This window comes from Camelus bactrianus, chromosome X, assembly GCF_048773025.1.
Source record: "Camelus bactrianus isolate YW-2024 breed Bactrian camel chromosome X, ASM4877302v1, whole genome shotgun sequence".
In the NCBI taxonomy this organism is placed as follows: domain Eukaryota; kingdom Metazoa; phylum Chordata; class Mammalia; order Artiodactyla; family Camelidae; genus Camelus; species Camelus bactrianus.
The window spans coordinates 103091181-103114667 of NC_133575.1; the positions used below are offsets into that span (position 1 = coordinate 103091181).

General features: G+C 38.4%; 1 protein-coding gene across 2 annotated transcripts in view; it reads right to left on the reverse strand.

The window, feature by feature from the left end:
* Window positions 1–23487, reverse strand: part of GPC3 (glypican 3) — a 371167-nt gene that overhangs the window by 290816 nt on the left and 56864 nt on the right. The gene's annotated exons all lie outside the window — the stretch shown is intronic.

Below are 23487 nucleotides of genomic sequence, written 5' to 3' on the forward strand. Positions count from 1 at the left end.
GTGCACAACAGTTTTCAATAGTCAATAAGATTACCTGTAGTGTTATCACTTGAAATGCCAGATTCTGGGTCAAGACAGAAATGACAGCAGGGGACAGCAGTCCCTGCCTCTAAGGGTCTTCTCACCTAACACAAATTACATTGTTTTTTCAGTGTCCCTCTACTGTCTCTGAGCAAAACACCATAAAACACCATTTGACTTCCTGAGCAGAACTTTTTTAAAAAGACTACAGGCAAAGCCTGCAGTATACATTTTGTTTTCCTCTGGGTGCCCTCTTCACTTCGAACACTGTAATGACCTCAGTTTTGCTCCTTCACTTCTGCTCTCTGGTATGCTGCTCCCATGGGCACCTCCTAAGTGGTTCAAGCAAAAAGACCCACCATTGCTCAGCAGCAAGGGCAAATTTGAGCCACAAGTCAAATACCTTCCTGAGACCTTTAACCTTGTTGAATGGGGTGGGAGAGTGATGAAAGCCATTCTGCATACCAGGGAGGTCTAATGTCACAGCTCACAATCTGTCCAAACAGGATGCTTGGATTTTTTTTTCTAAATGGTGACCAGAGTGGCTCAAAAGCAGTATTCCTATGATGACACCCTCAAGTTCCCCCTAAACCAAAAAAAGAGGGAAGGTTATGCTGGAAAGAGGGAAATAGCTGGTCTGATAAACTACCCGTAGAGGTTGTCTATATGAATACTTGGGGAGAAATGCTTCGGAAGTCCCTGTGAAGAACTTTACATACCCCAGAGAGGAATAAAAGAACGTGAATAACAGTGTCCACACAAGGGCTAGTCAGGAAAATCATTGCCAGCAGGGTGCAGCTTAGGCTAAGTAGAAGCCACAGTCATAAGACATCAGCCAAAAGCAACCAAAGATTTATATGCATCTTTAATTGCTTTATTAGGTATGAGCCCAAATGTTTTTCAGGGCCCCAGTCTGTTAGAGAGCCATCAGTATCTTCTTAAGCTTCTAATCAAATTAAATTTTTGAAGTGTCTGTCATTTCTCAATGGTTTCTAAAGCCATTGTGACATATTTGGGGAATAAGTTTGCATTTTCCCACTTGTTTTAGCCTATTTAGTTTTTTAATATCATCTTCAATCTTTTTTATAAGGCCTCGCTCAAAGGGCTTTATTTTAAAAAGCAGTAATTATAGAATCACCTAATAAAGTAACGAGAGGCAGGTTTCTAGCTCCAATGCAATGGCATCTTGTAGGGAAAACATTTTACCCTACAACTGAGTTGACCCTCAGGAAGCTTGACAATACCAAGCACACCCACTATCCAATCATGCCAGGTGATGTAACGGTACGATGATGAAATTTTTGTATTCAGTATCTTGTAGTAACCTATAATGAAAAAGAATCTGAAAAGGAATATAAGTATGTATATGTATGACTGAACTATGATGCCGTACACCAGAAATTGACACAACATTGTAAACCCACTGTATGTCAATAATAAATAAATAAATAAATAAATAAATAAATAAATAAATAAATTGTTCTTTCTTATATTTTTCTTTTGATTTAATTTTTTGGTGAGGGGAGGTAATTAGGTTTGTTTATTTATTTGTTTGTTTGTTTATTTATTTAATGGAGGTACTGGGGATTGAGCCCAGGACCTCATGCATGCTAACCGTACACTCTACTACTTGAGCTACAGCCTCCCCGCTTCTTACACTTTTCTGTATAACCATTTTCTCCATCAAAATAAGTGAAATTCTTTCCAGACTTTGTGGTCAATTTTGTGCTACCTTACATGCATGTAACTCAGATAATGCTTACCCAATATTAAAATTCTGTTTCTTCTCTCTCCTATATCAGTATGGAAGAGACTTTTGTTGATGGAACTATATTAGCTATCTAACAATAAGTTGTTAATGGGTAGGTTGCTGTGAGTGAAATGCATAGAAAAACCTGAAGAAAAGGGGGGACACTGTAGTTACATGGAAACCAATTTAACACACTTCATCTAGGGAACAAAAGCTTCTATTGGTTACTTGTAAGTACAATTTCAATCAATCAGTCAATCAGCAAACATTTCCTGAGCTCCTTCTATGACCAAGCCCAGTGGTAGGTGCTGAGGATACAAATGAGACATAGTCTGGGCCCTGGAAGTGTTCACAGTGTAGTGGAGACATCACTAGACCACTGGATCCCTACAGATCTATTCCAGAAAACAGTCCAACTTCCATTCGAAGAGACTATTTTTTCACTCCTACTAGGACTATAAATTGGGAACTGGTGGTAGGAATTTTGCTACCTCCTTGAGGAAGCCTATTCCCTCTTTGGGCAGCTTAGATTGCTGGAAAGTTATTGCCTGGCTCGAGAAAGTTATATCTCCCTATTGCTCTCCTCCATTGATCCTACTTTGCCTCCTTCCACACCAAAACCACACAAAAAACTAGTTGCATTCTACTCTGACTTGAGAAACCTTCATGCTTTTTGTAACAGCCAGCATGGCCCCCTGAAACTCTAATTCCCCAAGCTAGAAAGTTAGAGTTCTCTCAAATTTTTCTCATATAATGTGATTCTGGGTTTCTCTGCAATTCCTTATTAAAGCAATCTCAGGTAGCAGCAAATTGAGGTGTTATTTAGAGGGTTGGTGGCTGGGGCCTGATGACAATTTACAAACCTATTTTGATGGAGAAAAAGGGATGTATTAGGCTCTCAAATAATTAGGGCCCTACTTTTACGGTCTTCATGTTCAAGTATAAGTAGACTTAATAATTCATATCTGGCTAATGCACAACAAATCACATAAGAGCTTCAGCTTTAGAAAAGTCTTGAAACTGAACACACAGTCACACACAACTCAAAAGCATGAATGCAAGCAATCTGTACATCCATCTCGATCAATCAGGCCTCCTGATTACTGCTCACTTGTACGAGAAGTTTCTGTCCTTGCTAAGCTTCTGCACCCTTGGGCTCAGCAGTCTCTCCCACAACTCTTCACCCTACATAAAAATTTCCAGTTCCAATTAATAAAGGCGCAAAAGCCAGTTGTCCCCGTGAATTTAGGGTGTGAACAAAGAATCAGTGCTTCTCTAGTCCAGTATAATTTTAGATAGAAGACAGTAAATCCTAGAGAGGGAAAGTGACTTGTAAGTGGCAGGGCCCTGACTAGAACACAAGTTTCATTACTTTTCTCTGTTTTCTATCAAAATGCCTCTAAGTGAAAAAAAAAATGTCTGCAAAAAACATCAAGAGAAATATAATTCACTAGTAGTGGTATCTTGGGTAAAAGGTTCCTGGTGATCAAAGTTGTATTCAGTGAGTTTGGGTCTCCCCCACGTTACCACCACCAAATTTTTCCTCTTTTCAGCTCCTTGTAAATGTGCACTTTCAGTATCCATCTAAGGCAACAGAGGATATTAAGTCTAGAAACAAAATCAGGCTCAAATAATACTGACTGGACATCCACTAAGTGCCAGGCATTTTCACACACAGGATCTCATGTATTCTTCATAATAGCTCCGTGAAGTAGGTACTATTATGCCCATTTTCCAGATTTGCCTCTGGGGCTCAACCCAGAGAGATGGCATAATACAGTCAGGACTCAAACCCACAACTTTCAACTCCAAGTCCAATACTCTCTCTGCTAGTTTCTTTGTGCCCCTTTTAATGACTTTGATGATTAGGATGGTATTGATAGTCTACTCCATCCAAGTTTTTGCTTGCTTGACAAACTGATTTTTTTTTAAGTTTTATCAGGTTGAAATTAAGATCTAACTTCTAGCACTCTCTCTGCATATCAGGCTACAGTGGTATCCTGCCTAGAGCAGTAGTCAGGACAGGAAGGTTTTCCACCAGGTTTTGGCAGACTATAAGAAAACTCATAGCCTGAACAAAGGAGAGATGAGGTAGACTATCTAAACATGCTCTTCTGGATGATGCCAGGAAGCCCTGAGGCAAGTAAAATAACTGTGCTGGTCTTTAAAAGGCTCACATCACTTAGCCTCAAATAAACCTTGACACCCAAGTAGGAGTATCAGACAACCACATAGGCCATTTATATCTCCGGGTTACTGTGAAAAGGAAGGAGCCAGTTTCCTAGTCCGGACATTGAAACGCTAAGTGGTAGCCTCCCGTTTGTAACCAGTGAGTATTCACAAGGACAGGTGGGTAATGGAGGATGAACATTCCCTCCCAGCATTTTTAATTAACTGGTTGTTGGATTTATTGGTCAGCTCAGTGGGAAATCAGAATCTACTACTTGGGGGCTATTTTTATAGCCTTCTGGAGTTGGGTTGCCTTAGTACAGACACCTGGCACCAATCCTAGACGGGGTTAGATCTGTATTTTTCCCTTTTAAACAGCAACCAGTGAGTAGGTTTGAGCATTCCAGGCATCTGGCTAGTAATCCAATTTAAAAAAGGTACCCCTTTCCTTTCCCACTTTGGTAATATAGCATATGCACCACCAGTTTATCCCCTCACATTCAGCAGCAGGTCAGAGGCAAAGACACTGTGGGTAAAACACAAAATAAGCTCTGTAAAACCTGGAAAGAAAGGGGCTGTAACCTCACCAATGCGTTTATAAGCTATAAAACCAGAATAAGTAGTCTCTGAATAAACAACCGTTGATCTTATCAACTCAATTCCTCAGATCAGAGTTTCAGCTCATTTCCTCTGTCTTCCTTCAGACTGTTTAGGGAAAAAGAGAGCCTTTTGCCATCGGAGATCTTTTTACAGCACACATTAACAATCTCTGTGCAGATATTTGGGTGGCAAATTGTAACTCAATACCTATTTTGCAATAAAACTATCACAGCATTAAATTGACATAATAGAGACAGAAATTCTATTCAGTCAAGTTTTGGTCATGCAGGCACTCACTTTAATGTGGGAGATGAATTAAGCTCATCCTTGGGAAATCCAAGGGTAATGACCGAAACACAATGTGATTGAGCTAATTATCAACCAGGTGTGCTTTAAGGAGTTGATGGTTCAATCTATTACTGCTAAGTGAACAAGCCTGTTTTGGGGAGGAGTTTATGAGAGCAGGTCAGACACTGCAACTTCTCAAAGGGCAAAAGACAATGTTTCTGCAGAGCTTGCATTATGTTGGGCCAACCTAAGTCCTGCCCAACCACCAAGGCCAGCTGAAGAACCTGGAAATTTTCCTGACTGTCCAAGGCCCAAGGGAGCTGGCCATCCCCTGGAGTCCACTGGCAGTTGCTGTCTATAAGCAATTGGTCTAATCTATGTTGTAACCAGAGTCAACTTTTCATTTGTATATGTCTGGTCTTCTCAGCTAAATAAATTGCTCAAAGGCACACACATGGTTTTTTGTATCCCCTGCTACGTCTGACCTTGTTAAGTATTTGCAGATTGAGGTCTTCTGGATAAAAAGTAACTTTTTAAATACTTACACATTGCTGTATGGGTATTTCTTACATTTGTTTGTCTCTGTAAATGGAGTTCTGTATATGAAACATAAACTGTTTCATGGCTCTGGTTCATTATAATGAACATCAGTCTCATACAGTGTGGGACACGGAGCTGGATGTGCGTTGACCTCATGATATACCCAGCCAACTTCAGCACGTGTTACTGAACAGAGCCCTACTTCTCTGAGGCGACGTCTACCTTCTTATAGCCATCCCTTGTTCCTTCTTCCGTTGTTTCTTGCTACTCCCTCCAGTCACACATCTCCTTTTTCTCCTCCTTGTTTCAGCACCTCAAGGAGCCTGGCATTCCAGCCACTACCAACCAACTCCAGTACCCATTTCTTCTGGAAGTCAAGGTGTGTCTTCCTCAAACTGTACGTTATCAGTCTTCCTCAATGAATCCCAGTACACAGGGACTAAGTCTGATCCATTATCATATGTAAAAGCTACCTCCCACTCTCCCATCACCCAGCCCAGAAGCCTAGTTCAAGGAAAGTTCAATAAACAGTTTAAGTGAATTTCAGGAGTGTAGGTTTCCCACCAGCTATTGGAAGATCCTGATCCTGTAGGTGGCTGTTAAACACGTGATTTGACTAATAGTCTAGTGGTTATTAAATTCCTCTTAAACAAAAGCATAGAAGCAGAACACACACTGCCAATTGACCTATGGGGAGCTAGTTCCAAGTATTCAAGCAGGCATTCTCCTAGCAGAGACTTCTTCGCTTTTTGGCACAGGGAAGCTTCAATATTTGAATGTTAAATGTTGAATTTGCATTTAGAAGATAACAATCAATCAAATATTTATTGATTGCCTGGCACATACAGGACCCTGTGCAAAAAGCCTGTGAGAAAAAAAATGGATGTGTTTTCAATACACTAGTGCAATCAAGTGGTGGTAGCAAAAACAAAGCATCAACTCCACACACTTTTTCATAAGAGTCACAAGCCATCCAGACAGAGTAGCTGTGGCGCCTGAGAAAATACCAGATGTATATACCTCATTCCATGTTGAAGGTCGGGGTATTAAACAAAATAGAGGTAAAAGGCTTCATCTTCTTTAAACCTTTTCCCCATCTACACTGAAAAGCAATTTCCTTCTTGAATGGTCTTCCAACAGAATGACAAGGAGTGGGAGGGAAACTAAAGTCCAATTATGAAATCTTGCTGGGATCATTTTAAAGGTTCACTAAGTAAGGGTACCTCATTTGCCGAAACCTTCTGTCATGGAGATCCTTCCACTCAGTCACTGTCCATTTTCTCTTGGCTACTTGGTGGTGGCAGAGTCACCACCCCTGAGCAAAGCAGGCATCCAAACAAGCTCCACCTGGGCCAGAGCTGTCAAAGAACAATACCAAAAGGCCCACCAAGCACCACCCAGAAGGAATCTGGGAACTTTTTCACAAAGTAGGATTCATTTTTTTAAGGTAAATTATGTTTTTTATTGTCCATCTCTCTCTTTCCTTGGGAGAATATATTGTCAAGTTGCTCATAAAGACAATCACATGGGTTTTCCAGGAATTTCTGTTTGAATCAAACCAACTCCTTCTGTTTCTAAAGCAGATTGAATAAAAGAATGATTGTACTTCTGGTTAATCCAATAACATACCACAATAAAAATCCACTGAAAGAACCATTCCTATGATACATACATTTAAAAGCATGTGAAATGCTACCTTTTATTCAAAAATTAACTATAAGTCAAATAATTCTAATTTTTTAAGAGGATATAGCAAAAAGGCTTAGAATACATTAACCTGAGTGAATTTTTACACCAAGTATTTACTTAATATTAATTTTGCTTAATTTTTAAACATTTTCAAGTATAAGCACTAATTCTTTTTATTTCACCAAAGCAAAAAATTTGTTCATTAATATACATATATACATATATGTATATATACACATATATATTTTTAATTTATCTCTAGATATTTTTGAGTTAAGATTTTATATCTGAGAGGAAAACAAAAGGTAATTCCTTTTTCAGAAAAGAAATTTGAGGTATACGTTTTTAAGGAAGCCACTACCCCTAGAGTGTCAACAATGTCTTTCCCCATTGGAAATATAACTGATAGAGCAAAGGACTGGGTATCTCGGGGTTTCTAGAGCTAGCTGTGTGACCAGAAGGAAGTCACTTAGAGTCTCTGAGTCTCAGGTATGTTAGAACTGTGTCTAGCAAAGAATACTGTCAAAATCTACTACTGAACTTTAATCAGAGTTGGGCCAGAAGATATATAAGGTCCTTTCCATTTCTAAAAATCATGCATGAAGAAGCCGTCTAAATATGAGGACCCATTTGAAAATATCTTGTATTTGAGCTCTCATTATTTTATTAAGTAAGACTTTCTGTAAAGAAAAAGAGTTTTCTTTAAAGAAGGACATTTTTAAGATACTTCATTGCTATTAATTTTCCTTATTTTTTCTATATTTGAAAAAATTTCCATAATGCCAATATATTACTTTTTTATTTTCAGAAAAACATAATTGTCTTCATCTTGGTATGTGGATTAGGAGGTTGAAGATAGCAGTAAGAAATATTTTCTTTTTCTTTTTGTGATTATAAAAAATTATAAATCTGCATTGTAGAAATTTTAGAATATGCAATACAAAGAAGAAATGATCCATGATTCCACAAAACATAATCTCCATTAATAGTGTATTTCCTTACAGTATTTTCTCTATGTGTATTATACACAGTCCACTGGGATCAGATATACTGTTTGATGTTTTGCTTTTTCACATGTATTATTTTGTGAGCATTTTTCATGGTCATTAAAAATCTTTGAAAACACCATTTTAATGGCTTTATCATAGTGTGCTCTATACAACCATTCCCAATTGTTTACTATCATAAACAATGCTGCAATGAACTCCCACATAGATAGGTTTTTGTGCACATCTCAGATACATCTGAACTTGTATCTCCTTTGCAGCAACTCATTGGCCAAAAAGGAAAGAACAACACTGTAGGGAGCCAACAGGGGGCTAACTCGCACCATTCCCATCCCTCCCTTTTTCTACTTGCCTTTCTAGCACTCAGTCATCCTCTCCTTCGCCGTCTTAGATCTGGCCCTGGATTCTGATTGACCCTGATGCACTGAGCAGAATTGGCTGAGGAGACAGGCAGACACACACAAGGTTGCAGCTGGAAGAGAAGGGAAGGCACCAGTGACCTGGCCCACAGGGCTACCTGCTCTCTGGCTGGTGGTCTGAATGGCACTGAGCACCAGACAAGCAGCGACCGATTTCCCTAGCCTGGCTGAGGGTGGCAGAGGGATGGCAAGATCTCCATCCTCGTAACCCCTGAGCTGGCAGTAAGTGCTCTGAGAGACATGGGAAAGCAGAGGTAAGTCTTTGCCATGAAGATGGATACTCTTTGGCTACCCAGAGAGAGACAGGGAAGATGTTCCCAAGATTAACAAAGCCACTGAGGAGGGGATGTGCCCCCCACCAATAATCAATCTAGCATATCTACCCCCACGGACTCAAATGTTGCCGAGAAGGCAGGAGGCAGTGAGGCAAAATATGCTGGCTAGGTTACTGACTCAAGTCTAGTTTATCACTAGAGGCTTTAAGAGACTGCATTATAGACGCAGGACCCAGATACTTCAAAGAGAAACCTAAGCCCTTGATGAAGCAGCACTAAATAAGCAGCAATAAAAAAGAGAAACTTAACAACCAACACTGGGGCCTAGATCTGTATAAAAACAAAAATAAAGAAAAATAGCCTTTCCTAAAAGAAAGTTGACATCCAAGTGCAAACAGCCTCTAGTGTACCTTTCATTTGCTTTCTTGCCATTTGTATATGACCTTATGCACACGGTTAAAAAAAAAAAAAAAAAGCAAATTTACCACATCATCTTCACCCCATGGGGTACCATCTGCTCCTTTCAAAATAATTTTTCCCCTGTCCTCAACAAGCACCAATATTTCACATGTTTAACTATCAGCAGACACTTACTTATTCTTAAAGCCATTTTTTTTTTAAAAAACAGGGGTTGAAAAGTCTTGTAATCAAGAAGCCCATTTCATAGGAAAGTTAGAGCAATGGAAATAGTGCATCTTCTACTTAGATTTGCCAACATATTTTGGACATACTGGGGGAAAACATTCATAAAATTGTGCTGTCTGCCATAAATCACTCCAATAGAATTCTTTCTGAATTATTCTCTCTCTATCTATATGGAGATCAAAGACCCACTGGCCATTCCCCACTGAAATAATCTATAGTTCCAATGGAGTTATCTGCAGGCAAGTGATCAAGCTATTAACACTTGCCAGACCAGTAAGACTATAAAGTTAACTGCGGTTGAGGTGAAATGAGCTTTGAAGTACACAGCTTTCTTTCAAGTTATCCAGATCCCCATTTAAGAATACCCATCCCAGGGATCACACCGTCAGGTTATCAGATGGAAAATCTCTTGTCAGCATCAACCAACCTAGGACATCTTAAGAGGAAATGCATATGAAATCCATTCTCAAAGACTTTCTGTTCTTTGGCTCTGTAGAAATGGCAATCCAATGCTGCATGAAATTTTTCATTTAGCAGAGATTTGGGGTAAAAACAAGGGAATTGTCCAGTTCTAAAGAACAGTTTGCTTCCCACTGGGACAGTAAAGGTGATACACAAAAGGATGAAGGATTTTTTTTTTTAATGAAAGTGGGGAAACATGAGAGGGGGAGAAAAAAGGACAAAAAGATAGGTAAGAAACAGAAAATAGTTGTTATTAAACTCATCTGCTTAACAATATCTCATTATCCTTAACATGCAATATACAAGAAAACAGAGAAGAAAATTAATTCCACGGAAATAGATATACATGCTAAGCAGAACTATAAGTCACAAAGAGCAGGATTATCAAATGTGAACATGTATAAAAACTCCACTTTCTTCAAACCTAGATTGTCTTCAAATGCTCTGAACATTCTCAAGGAAACTAGATCTGTTATTTCCCTCTGGTAGAATGCCAATCCCCGCCACTCCCAGCCCCCAACATCACAGGCAAAACTTAGAACCATTTAGTTTTGAGAGGTCTGCGGGGTCCTTTTTTAAAGCGGGAACAAAGAAAAAGAATGATGATGCAAGTGACTCAGGGGCCAAGAATCTCATTAGAGAAAGAGGAGGGGACAAGCTGCATTAATATGTAGCCCACAATGAAGTTTGCATCAAATGTGCCTGAGAACCTGTCTTCTTTGTAGAAGGTAAACCGTGTGTTAAATTAAACAATGGATATTGGGAAAGCTTCTCGTAATTTTGATAGAAAAAGAAAATTGGACTGAATTGAATGTCTAGAGTCACGGGTTAGTGCAAATTACTTGTAATGGACGCAATTTTACATTATACAGAGGTCTGACAGCTTGAACTTTGATACATCTGTGCAATATCTAAATATCCATTAGAACAGATTTTGATTTAACAAGATAATACCTGATATCCAGGTTCTTCCAGTACACATCAAGCCATTCAATCTTATCCATTTGCAATCAATTGCTCATTCTTCCGTCCTCACCCCTAGGACGCAGTCATTCAAGACTTTATTAAGTGCCTGTTACCCACAAGGCACTTTTTCATCTCCATTTGCAAAAGGTACCTGGCTCTCAAGAATCTGGGATGCTGAGCTTTTTTCTTTGTAAGAGTTGTATCCTCTTATTTGTAAGCTCACTCACATACCCTTGATCTAAGTGTTCATGATGCATATTTACACATATGTGTTTTGAATTAAAGTAATTTAAAATTAATGTTCATTAAATTGAGAATTAAAATCAGTTTTGCTCTGAAGATGTTTGGATTTGTTTTTTCCTCACAAATTCTGAATGCCTCTGGTATAACTGGTGATATACAGTGGTATTAAAGGCCTGGATTCTATGGGTCTGACCCTAGACATAATAGGGCACACTATAAATGATCTTCAATACAAAAAAGCTTTTTAAAGAAAAATCTAGAAAATGCAAAAAAGAAGACCAATGCAAAATTAATTTCGGTGTGATGATCTCACACTGAAAAACAGCCACTGTTGACATTTTACTGTAAGACTTTTCCAGGATTTTTCTACATACAGGTTTAGGTTTATTTATTTTCATGCAGTTGTGTATTGTACTATAGTATCCTGTGTAGTATCCTGTGGAAACTATAAACTTTAATGGCTTTATAATATTCTATCAAATGGACATGTCACAGTTTATATAACCATTCACTCCTCTATTATTAAATATTTTGTTGTTTCCAATTTTTGTTATCAGAAAACACCTCTGTTCATAAGGCTTTTTTCCCTATATTCAGATGGCTTTCATAGGAGAAAGTCCCAGAAGCAGAATTATTGGATCAAACCATGAATATTTTCAGGCCCTAGATAATACATATTGCCAAATTGCTGTTCCAAAAAGGTTGTACCAGAAATGTATGAGTGTGTCCATTTGACTAAATCCTCACTGGCAGTGGATATTATTTTTTTATATACTCTTTTCCTGATCTGCAAGTAAAAAAAAAAAACACGTTATCTCATTGTTTTCATTTGCCTCTCCTTGATACTACCGACTGAACTTCAACTCAGTTTTTTTAATGCTCCTCTTGGAGAGAACGCTTTTTAAGGTTTCTGTTAAAGCAGACACGCAAATCTAGTATCAGGTCCTAGCAGAGGCCAAAAGAAAATAAGAAGAACCATTCAAAAACTTCAGGAACTTTTAGGTTCCTTTTCCATTCATTTAACGACTATAGATGCCAGGCACTGTAGTTCTTTATCAGTTTCCCCCAGCTGTATGTAAAGCCCTCTCACTTGGAAATTTCACTCCATCATTCCCTAAGCATTGCTGGGGATGCACGCTGTATCAAGCACATTGCTGGGCCCCATGGATGTCACAGTGAACAGAGCCCCAAGCCTGCTTTAACAGAACCCTAGTCTAGTGTGGAAGGCTTGAGGACGAGTGTGGGAGTACACAGTCAGGGAACCTAACCAAGACTTGAAGGATCTAAGCTGAGGCCTAAAGCAAAAGCTGAATCCCTCCAGTTCTTTCTTTCAACCATTTCTCATGTGACATGATTTTCAGATCCATCCTGGTCACTATCTTCTGGATATACTCAACTTTGTCAATGTTCGTGAAATGTGGTGACTTTACTTGAACATAATACTCCAGATGTGGTCTGATCAGCACACATGCTTCTAATATAGCCTAAAATTGTTTGGCTTTAAAAAAAATAAGCTACACCACATTGTTGGCTCATATTAAACTTGTGATCAACTAAATCCCCAAGAACTTTTTACATAAACTGCTGCCAAGTCACATCTCTCATATCCTGTACATATGCATTTTTTTAAACCTAAATTCAAGACTTTACATCTATCACTGTTCAATTTCATCTTGTAGGTTTTGACCTAGAGTTCCTACAAGTTGAGGTCATTCTAAATCTGGATTCTGTCATCCAATATATTAAACGATGCCACCCAGCTCTACGTTATCTGCAAAGTGAAAAGCCTATCTTTGTGATCAATTATGATCAAGAATCTGCTCCTTTAAGGCAGGGGCCATGGTACGGACACCTCTGTATCCCTCACAATCCTAAGTAGGGTGCCTTTTACACAGTAGGTGCTCAGTATTTGCTGCATGAATGAGTGCCCAGGTAGAGCCAAAACAGTCCTGTGGCCCTTCACTAAAATATCTTCCTCTAGGTTGACGCTGAATCAGTTGCTCAACCAGCTGTGAATTTGCCTAATTACTAGTTATGCAGTCAAATTTCACAATCTTATGCACAAGGATATTACAGAAGACTCTCAAATGTTTTGCTAAAAACCAGACTCCCTATATTTATACTTGACATTCTGGCATGGTTGTTCGGATGCGGACAGCATGATGCAGCCATGAAAAAAACAGACTACTAGGGGCTGTTTATCATTTACCTCCCTGATACCTTCCCCTCAGTCCTTATCCAGATTATGGGGAACATTCATTTTCTGCTTTCTTCAACATGAATATTTTTGAATATTTAGTCCTTTTATGCCTTTAGATTCTTTGCATTAGAGAGGCAAATTTTTAAAATAATTTTACATTAAAAACCACATTGAGAAAGTGAAAAATGCATACATTTATCATCAGAAAAAAAGATGTATTTTTAAGTTTGTTAGCTTTTGAAAGAGAATAAACCTTGAAAGAGCTTACCAGTCCTATTCCTTCAAAACATCATATGAAAGTTTTATAATTTTTAAATAGCGGAAGCATGTTACTTTTTCATAGTATTTTACATGGCATATTAATGACAGAACTGACAGACATTGACTCAAGGATTCCCAGTGAAGCCTGGGTCTGAGACTATAGGACCACATTGTCACGCAAAAATCCTTCCCCGCTCCATTCCTGTCCCTTGAAAGTTCGAAATCAGAGATTTTAAGAAATAGACTATTCAAGAAATAAAAGAATTCTCAGTAAATGAGCAGATAATGTGCCCGGAATGATTAATGGCCTTTCAAAGATGAGCAAGTGTGGGAAACACATGACTCCTGGCAATGTGTGCTTTGCCTGCCAGATGGTGCCTGACCCTCCACCCCATCCTTCATCCTTTCTCTGAGTTTTACCCAATCCATGACGCCCATTCCATCCTTGACCTCCTCTCCCACCTCATCCCTGATCTCCACCCTCAAGGCTGAGGGATGAGGTGAAGCTGAGGGATGGAGTGAGGCTGCCTGTTTTGCACATTACTTGGTAATTTTTTAAAAAGTAGCTGAACATTTTATTAGTTTGTTTTGCAGAAGTCCTCCCATGTTAAAACATTCTTGTCCGAAAGTTCCCAGCATCAAAATAGCAAGTATGTCAAAATGCCATATAACTACTTATATGATAGAATGAAAAAAGTATCTAGGAATTGGAAGACTTGAGTTCTAGTTCCAACTTCTACCAATCATCTGGTAGACCTTGGGAAATTATATTCCCAATCTGAATCTGTCTTCCTTGCAAATGGAAAGTCTGGACTAAATGATCTTCATAGTTCCTTCTCAAACTATGATTCTCAGACTGCATAGTACTGTTATTTAACTATTTCATTTGTAATTACTTTGCCTTTAAGCATCTCTGGGTCAAAGACCATGTCTCATACTTCCACAGAAGGCATCACACAATCTGAGCCCATAGTAGGCACTTACCATTTTTCAGCTGAACTGATTTCCCATTTGTGAGCTAAACTGGCTATAATTAAGCTTCTAGTCAATAATTTTACTCTCAAGAGCATAGGACATCACAGGTAATTGGCTGATGGTCAGACTCTAACCATCATCTGGCCAACTCTTTGCTTGTAGAACATAAAAATTACAGGGACTGCCTGAGAAAATATTGAGCTCCCCTCCAGACTAATCTGATGCAGGGTCTTCCATGACACACTGTGGCCAGATGGATTGATGCTTTCAAGTGATGGTCTTTTCAACTTCACCTCCTCTCCATTGCCCTTGGCCCAATTGGGTGTGTTAAGTCAAAGGTGAAAAATACTCTATATTCCAAGGAGGGAAAAAGTGGCCTGCTGAGATACTACTGGTACTTTACATTTTAGAGTAAAGCTTTTCTTAAAACACAAGCATTTTAGTGATTTTTTTCAAATTAGGTTTTTACCCCATCAACCTTTATTTATGCTAATCATCATAATGAATATGTCTTAATAATTCAGAACTTTTAAATCATCATTTTGCTAAAGTAACAAATTCATTCTACAAATGTTCATTGGATCCCAAGTGCATGTGAGGCACTGTGCTAGTTGTAGAGAAACTATATATGTATACAGTACACATAGGATAAATTTACACATTTGTTCAACTAGATGTAGGTTAAAATCCTGGAAAACACATCAGCTTTTTACCTTCTTTTCATGACAGTGATTAAACACCCAACACCTCAGATTAAAAAAAAAGTATGTTCTAATTTCCTTATTTAGGAAGAAAATTCACCAAAGGCTAATCTGAGTATGTTTCTGTTTTGACACTACCATTCTGGTCAAGTCTGATTGAAGAGTGGTGTCACTGTAATTCCAGGCTCCCGTACCTTACTAACAGAAGAAATTGAAGTACTGAACAGATAACCAAAATTTCTCAACGGGTCTATGCGTTCCTTTAGCCTGACTTCACAAGAACAAAGTACAATTGAACTTTTGACCTTCTGTTATACTCCCATAAAAAATGATGGTAGCTATGGTAGATTTCTGCTTTTAAATGAAATGGTCATAGAGATGCTAGTCGTACTAGTAAAAACAGCCCAAGTAAATTATTTGGTTTGGCACATAAAGAATCCACAATGAGATGCTGTCGTCTGGTGATCCTGTTATTGGACTTCAAAAAGATGTGGAGTTTCTCATTTTTCTGATTCTTAAGTAGTACCAAGTTTAAAATTTTGCAGTACCGGGCAAATATGCCACACAGAGAAGAAAGCTGACCCTCACCAATGGGCATTTGCGCTTTCCCTGATAATCTGTGGAAGTGGTTTTCAGCCTCATTGTCTCAACACATTGGTATGTCCAGATCAGCTGTGAATATGTTTTGCATCAGCTGTTACTAATACTGAACTACCAACATTTGTAAGTAATTTTCTTTTTAAAAAATAGTGAATTGAAAGTTGCTCCGACACTATAGAAATACCATCGTTAAATCACTCACATTCCAATGGGCTTTCTAGTCCAAGAGAGAAGAAAGGGGCGGGCTTACCGCTGTTGCACTGGGAACTGCGCAGAACCTAGGATAGTCCCGCCTATGGGAGGGACCCGCTTGGGAAGTGTATCTCCAGGACTGAAGAAAGAACAGTGAGAGCTGAGAATTATGCTTAACTCTGAGCAGTCCAGAACATGCAGTATTTGAAAGTTATCAGACTTAGCTCTCCTAATGGCTGAGAGCTGCTCATCTATATGAGAGCTTGAGCTTTAATTTTCAAGATATGAGGTTGTAATGAGTTGGGCTTGGGGGATTTTGAGGGGGTTGGTTTTATTGGAGAGGGAGGGCATTATTCCAAAGCAAATACCTGTCTGATTTCTGATTTTCAACTCTCTCAGCCTGCAAGTGATATAACAGAAATAGTAGAAAGTGGGAGAGTGACACTGCTTAAAAAATGAGAGGGAGTCTGGAGTTTGGAGCCAGAGAAGAAGGAATACTCTTTTGGACCTGCCGAGTTTCAGGTGATGGTAGGAGATCTGAATGGAAAAATATGAACATACATAACTTATTTGAGCTAGATTCCTCTTATGTAAAATGGACTTAAGACTGTCTGCCTTGAAGAGTGTTGTGAGAATTAGAGATGATGTATATAAAGCACAGAGCACAACGCTGGACTCTGAAAGACCATTTTAATTATTATAAGTCCTTAAGATATATACAACTGGGCATGGATAAAAAGTCAGAACTGGAGAGTTAATGACATTGAGATAGCAGTTAAAGCCATGAAAATGAGTGAAGAGTACAGAGGGAAGAGAGCACTAAAGACATCCATTTTGAGAAAAGTCACATTTGGATGGAAGAGGAAGGTTTGTCATCAATGAGGAGAGAATGGATGCTCAGAGAGGTTGGAGGGAAACAGATGTATGTAGCGTCATAAGAAACATTCAAAAGGAAGAAAGAAAAATAAGCCCCAATGAATTCAGCAAAATGTCAGTTGCTGGTAACCTGCAGGGGAGCAATCTTAGTAAAGAGGCAGTGGCAGAAGCCAGATTACAAGGTGTTTCAGAATAAGTGGTAAAGAAATGGAGCCAGCAGATGTAAACCACTCACTTGAGAAGAGAAAGTCAATAATATCTCAGTCTGACAGCTGGACTTGGTCCAGACACGTAAGAACAGACTTTAGCCATAAAGACTTAAATGTGGGATTTTAATATGGAATTTCTGATGGCTGCAGGTACGGAGGGGCCTCCCAAGGGAAAAACACATTCCTCCGAAAACTAAATATGGCTTTCCTAAGTTCAACAAAGAGAGGCCAACCTTGGTTGTTTCTTAAATCTCCATGGCTTCAAGATAATGCCACTCAATTCTAGGGACTGAAGAGAGGAGAAAAACAGAATGAAAAATTTAAGAATGTACAAAGATTGGTGAAGAGCCATCTCTCTTAGGTGGCCTCCCTGTAAGAGCTTTTGTTCGCAAAATTCCCAGACTCTCCAAGAGTCTTAAAGGAGCATAACCTAATCAAGCCTCCTCAGGGTAAAGGAGAAAAAAAAAAGCTTGCCTGTTAAATCCAAACCAATCACCTCCAGCTTCCCTTGTATTACACAAAGTCCCTATTTTCAGTGAGTAAATAAATAGCCCCCCACCACCGAAGCAGAGTAGTTTTCTGGAAAAGCTGGTAGGGTCCACAAAGCTGATTAGGGCTTGTTTATTTGAAAGGTTCAAATAAAAGGCATTTCAACTGGTCAGGAATGTTTGAGGACTATTAAGATGTGACAGGATTCACTAGGTAAACATGTCCTGCCTCGGGCTTCTCAGAGCCTCTAATCCCTATAACAAGCAAGGTCCTAAATAAGAGAAATAATAATACTAGCTTTGAGCAAGCATGTACCATGTGCCCTTTACACGCATTGTCTCATTTAATCCTCACAATAGCTCTACGAGGTTAGATATTATTAACCCCAGGGAGGCAGGGCCCCTAGGCTAACCCCTGGCGCCAAAGGACCTCCCAGGTTTCACCAGCATAAATGCCCTATACCTACACCCTGGCCATCTACTTGCATTTGCTTGTCCCGGTGTTGCTTTGACTGCTTGGTTTTCAACCAGATAAGAAAAAATTAAAAATATATCTTGTTGCCACTCTATTTTATGCCATATGGGCTTTGGAAATAAATAGACCCAAGTTCAAATCCTGGTTCTGCCCCCTCAAATCTGTTTAGTTTTAGGCAAATGACTTCCTCAAATAGACAATCATAGTAACTTCCAGTGCTGTTGTAAAGACTGAGATACTAGTACATTGCTTAGTGCATAGTGAATAATAAAAAATGTTACTTTTAAAAAAATTTAGCATCAACTAATAGTTTGATATTTCCCTCACTCAAGTAAGATTATTTTTTACAGTACTATATGTATATTTATATAGCTGTAAAATTTTTGAAAATTTCAGAAAAATATAAAGAGAAATAAAAATGAACTATCATTCCCACCATCCAAAAAAAGGTCCCCAGATATTTCAGCATAGATGTATATGTGTTTTTTTCTCACCAAACTGTAATTATATATATATATGTATATGTATATATATATATATAGCCAATTCATTATGACGTTTTAACATATATTATGAAATAGTCTTTGAAAATATCATTGTTAACAGCTTCATAATATTCCAATGTACCTCAGACATTGTACCATAATTAACAGACACAACACTGATTAAACAGAAACAGTTGACTTTAAACCTAAGTCTTCAGTAGCTCAACCCAGATGATTCTTCCAATGAGAGCTCCAGGGAAAAGAGTTTCTGCTTCCCTTAAATTACACCCCGTGTTCAGCTATCATGTTTCTAGCTGCCTCTGTCATGGGTTACTGGCTTTAGTGTTGCCTGTAGATGTCTAAGCAGCTTTAAAAGTTAGACTTTTGGGCCATATCCAAGGCGACCACTTGCTTGAAAAACAAGTATGTAACATCATGTACATTCAGCCATAGCTACCTAATACTGAAATACATATTCTGAACATTTTAACAAGCCACCTTACCAGGCATTTGAGATATCAGAGGAGCATTATCAAACCACAGGACTGGTTCTCATTAAGATATCCAAGATGAATTAGTTAATATATTATGGTACACCCAGACAATAGAATATTGCATAGCCACTAAAATATTGACGTCTATGTAACAACATGGGAAATGTTCAGAAAATACTGTTAGGAAGTTTAAAAAGCAGTGTATAAAATGGTATGTATATTATGAGCCTTGTAATATATATATATATATACATAATTTAAAAGTCTATTAACCAAGCTGTTAAGAGTGGTTATCTCTGGGTCTTAGTATCATGAGTGAATTATTTTCTTCACTATCTTATCTGCATTTTTTAATTTTCTAAAACTAACAGGTATCATACCAATAAATGATTCTTAATTTTAAACAACAATCAAAATGTCTGTTCACCCACATTCTAAACCTCTCCTATGGTGTGTGCTACCATTCCCTATGTATTCTGGCTTATCAAAATTTAATTATATCAACAATAATAAATAACCCTGATGGAACCAACAGAATACTGGAATTAGAGTCCAAGTCCTGAATTGGAAACGAAACTCTACCACTTCCTAACATTACTCCCCTGGCAAATTACTTAATCTCCTTGAGGCACAGCCCTCATCTCTAATGCAGGGAATATATTACCTACCTCACAGGGTTGTTGTGAGTTTAAATGAGACAGTGCAGGTGCAAGCGTCTGTTCCTAGATCCGGTGCACAGAAAGTCAGTTAAACCTAGTAATACCTTTCTCAGCAAGATAGAAAATTCAAAGTGATTCTCATTCTAATGATTCAATTCCTATTCTGTGTTTCTCTTTTCATTCAATGTGTCCTCCTGTGTTCAGACTGGAGTCTGAGAAAGAAGACACAAAGAGGAGCGATGCCAATGAGAGTGGAAATACTTGAGACAATGAGGGTAGGCAAATATCTGAGAAGCACATAGTCTTTGTATCATATGCAAACCAGAGATGCTTGATCACAAGCTGAATAAAAATTAATACAGTTGATTGCCCCTACCTACCCTGTAGCCATGACTTCAACTGAAAAGAAGAGAACCTCAGGTTTAAATCTCATATTTAAATGGTCCCATGTTATTGCAACCATAGTTGCCAGAGGCACACATCTGATTTAAGCTTGAGGAGATGGGGAGATGTATTTACAAGTGTGGTTAATAGTCATAAGGGAAGGTTAAAGGAAACCCTTGTTGAGTTCATAACAGAAGAAAAGGGCTATACAGTCAATGTTAATTATGCTCTTGTTTGCCATATGATCTTATGAGAACAGTTCTGCCTACTCCTGCACTAATGAGCACCTAAAACTAAGGATCTGTCATGACCATTTTATTACTGCCATTGATTTTTCCAAAAGCGATGTCATATTTGTCCTAGAAAGAAAAAAGGAAGGTATTTCCAAATGAAAGTCATAATGATAATAATAATAATATAGTAATAATAAGCCTCCAACCCTTCCTCTTCCTTTTTCCCCACCTTCCTCTCAAATAAGCTAATTTATCATTCTATCACTTGCAATTTCCAAAAAATCAACTGAAAAATGTGATGTTATTAAATATGAATAACCATCTGCTCTGTCTCTTTGAGGAAACCTGGAGCTCCAAACTCCAAATACAAGACACCAAAAAAGCCCACCCTCTGGCACACATAAGTGAAAGTTTCTTTCAGCCCACACACTCAAAGATTTTAAAAAGGCAGGTGAAAAAGTGAGCTCTTCAGTCAAAATTCTCCCCTTTTAATGTCTGCAATTTTATCTAACGTTCAGAATTGCATCCAGGCACATCTTCTTTAAAAATCATATAAATCAAACACTACTAGAAGTCTCAAAACATCAGATAATATGATTGATTTTATTCTTTTATGACTCCACCTGAACAGGAGAGGAGTGAATGGGCTTCAGAAACATCTTATTTTTCTAGCAGCTTTCTTACGGAATAATATACTTTCATAATGAAATGTAAGATTATAAATTGCCAAATTGATTTTGCATCAGTGGTAAAAAGTCATAAGTGACTAAGTGTCCTAAGGTGACCTAGTATGTTATAGAAAATGTGAAACCATAGTATACTGACAGTTTAATTGGTTTAGCAAGAGTTCATATCACTTGGCTGAAATGCATCATTGGCCTTTTTATCGTTACATCTTATTGCAGCTTTAAAAATAAAGTAGATGACAATCTTGTGAAATGTTTCCTTTACTGAATCAGGTTCCTGTCCTTGACTTTATTGCTATGCCTAGCTTTCCAAAGCAATGTTTACAAACTGCCTCTGCCTTTTAATATATTTTGAATAGTGAAATTTATCTCCCATCTTGATCCTTTCGAGCCTGGAGATGGGAAAACCCTGGTGTATAGTCCGTATGAGGGGCACCAAAACAGATGGCATCAAGGAGTTAAATACCAGAGTGGATGGCACCTTGACATTTATTGCTGTCTAGTGCAAACCAGAATATATAATTTGACTCTTTTACAGCATTAGGAGGGCAATTTAAATGCGTTAGGACTTGAACTATCAAAAGATGCTGTCTCCTGTCTCCAGAAGTAATTACAAGACAAGACTATTAAAGCAGTCTTTATAAATACGAGAGGAGCTAAGACTGTGAAGGGCGACAGAGGCGGAAAGAACTCCTGCCCCAGCGGTGGCAGCTTGTTTTCTGACGGAGCAGTCCCTGCGGCGGCGGAACAGGCGGTCAGCTCGCCGGCTAGAGTGCACTCCTCCAGAACCACTGGTCTCCAGTGAAGTCCCTAAGTTCAACCGCGACCCAACACAGTGAGATAGCAGAAATGACTCTGCCACCACCAAGAACACTCTAGGCCTTTTGCCTCCATTGCACTGCTGCAGGTTAAACAGGTAGATTTCAGTCATTAGTCCTGCTTATTGAGAAGCTACTTACTATATGTGAGCGGCATACAGTGCTAGGCAATGGTGCATGGCAGTAAACCCAGGCCTGCCAGGTTGGTATTCTCCAAACCTCAGTAGGTAGTGACTTCCTCAGTGGCAACTGTCACCTGTTTTCCCAAGCCCCTCCCTTCAGTGGGATTAAAGTGTGTGTGTAGGCATGTAAATATCAAAGATAATCAAGATGTTTGTGAATTTCACAGTATTCCTGGGAATAAAGTTAAAGAGAAAGAGAATCTCCAGTTGCTTATCAATACGGCATTTTCTTTTAAAAAGGTCATTTCACAGTTAGCTACCATGTTAAGGAACTATATACAAAAATGGTAAAACGATGAGGGAGGAGGGGGCTAAGCTGGCCATTATAAAACCACAGGATGAAACTGAAATTCTCAGCAGAGCCAAGTTAAGGCAAGTGCATGCAGAAGAAAGATACGTGTTCTTGATAGTAAGACTCAGTGGTGATTAGGATGTAGTGAGACAGGCACTTGCACATTGCTCCTGGGTGTACAAGTTGGTGAAACTCTTCTGGAAGACGATATGGTATTAAGTATCAAGATCTTTTTAAAAGTTTATATTCTTTGATGAAGTAATTTTACTTTTAGGTCTCTACGCCCAAGGAAACATCAGAAATGAGCACAAAAGTATATGTACACAAATGTTTGTTGCAACATTGTTTATACTAGCATAAAATTCGAAACAACCTAAATGTACATGAATAAGGGGTTGGTTACATACATTATGCATGTTAACAATCACACATAAACTTTTACCCCTAATATTAACATCTTACATAACCATGGACCATTCGTCAAAATTAAAATATCAACATTGGTACAATGCTCTGAACCAAACTACAGCCTTTATTCAGATTTCCCTAGGTTTTCCACTAATGTCTTTTATCTGTTCCAGTCTCTAAGTCAAGATATCACATTTATTTGGTCACTTAATTTTAACATGATCATTCAAACTTTTGCCTTACCCAAGACTCATAAAATATCTATTCATTTAATCAGGTTTTCTTTTAGCTTAAGCCGTTTCTATTCAAAAAGCCATGAAAGTATAAAGAAGATATCATTTTAGAATAAGCCAAAATACTCTGTTTTCCTGATTTTCACATGAATTTACTTATCTCAGAATTCTTCCCAGAGAACTTTGTATTTTCCCTCTCCTACGGTCCCTGGGTCCCTGTTAGCTGGTTCCACATTCCCCTTACAATCGGGCCCCTGGTGGCTGGGCACCAGGGCAGCACCATCTCAGACATGGAACAAGAACAAATACTAAACTGAAAAAGAAACTGAAAAAATATATATGTATGTATGTATATGTATAACTGAATCGCCTTGTTGTACACCTGAAACTAACATTGTAAATCAACTGTACTTCAATTAAAAAAAAAGTACAAGTATTAAACTGAATGGAATGGAACTTTAAGGTGGGGAGCTACTATCAGTCACCCTTATCTTGCTAGAAACAACCTCTGGATAAAGTGATTCACTTAACAAACATTTCTTTAGCATCTATGCATAAAAAA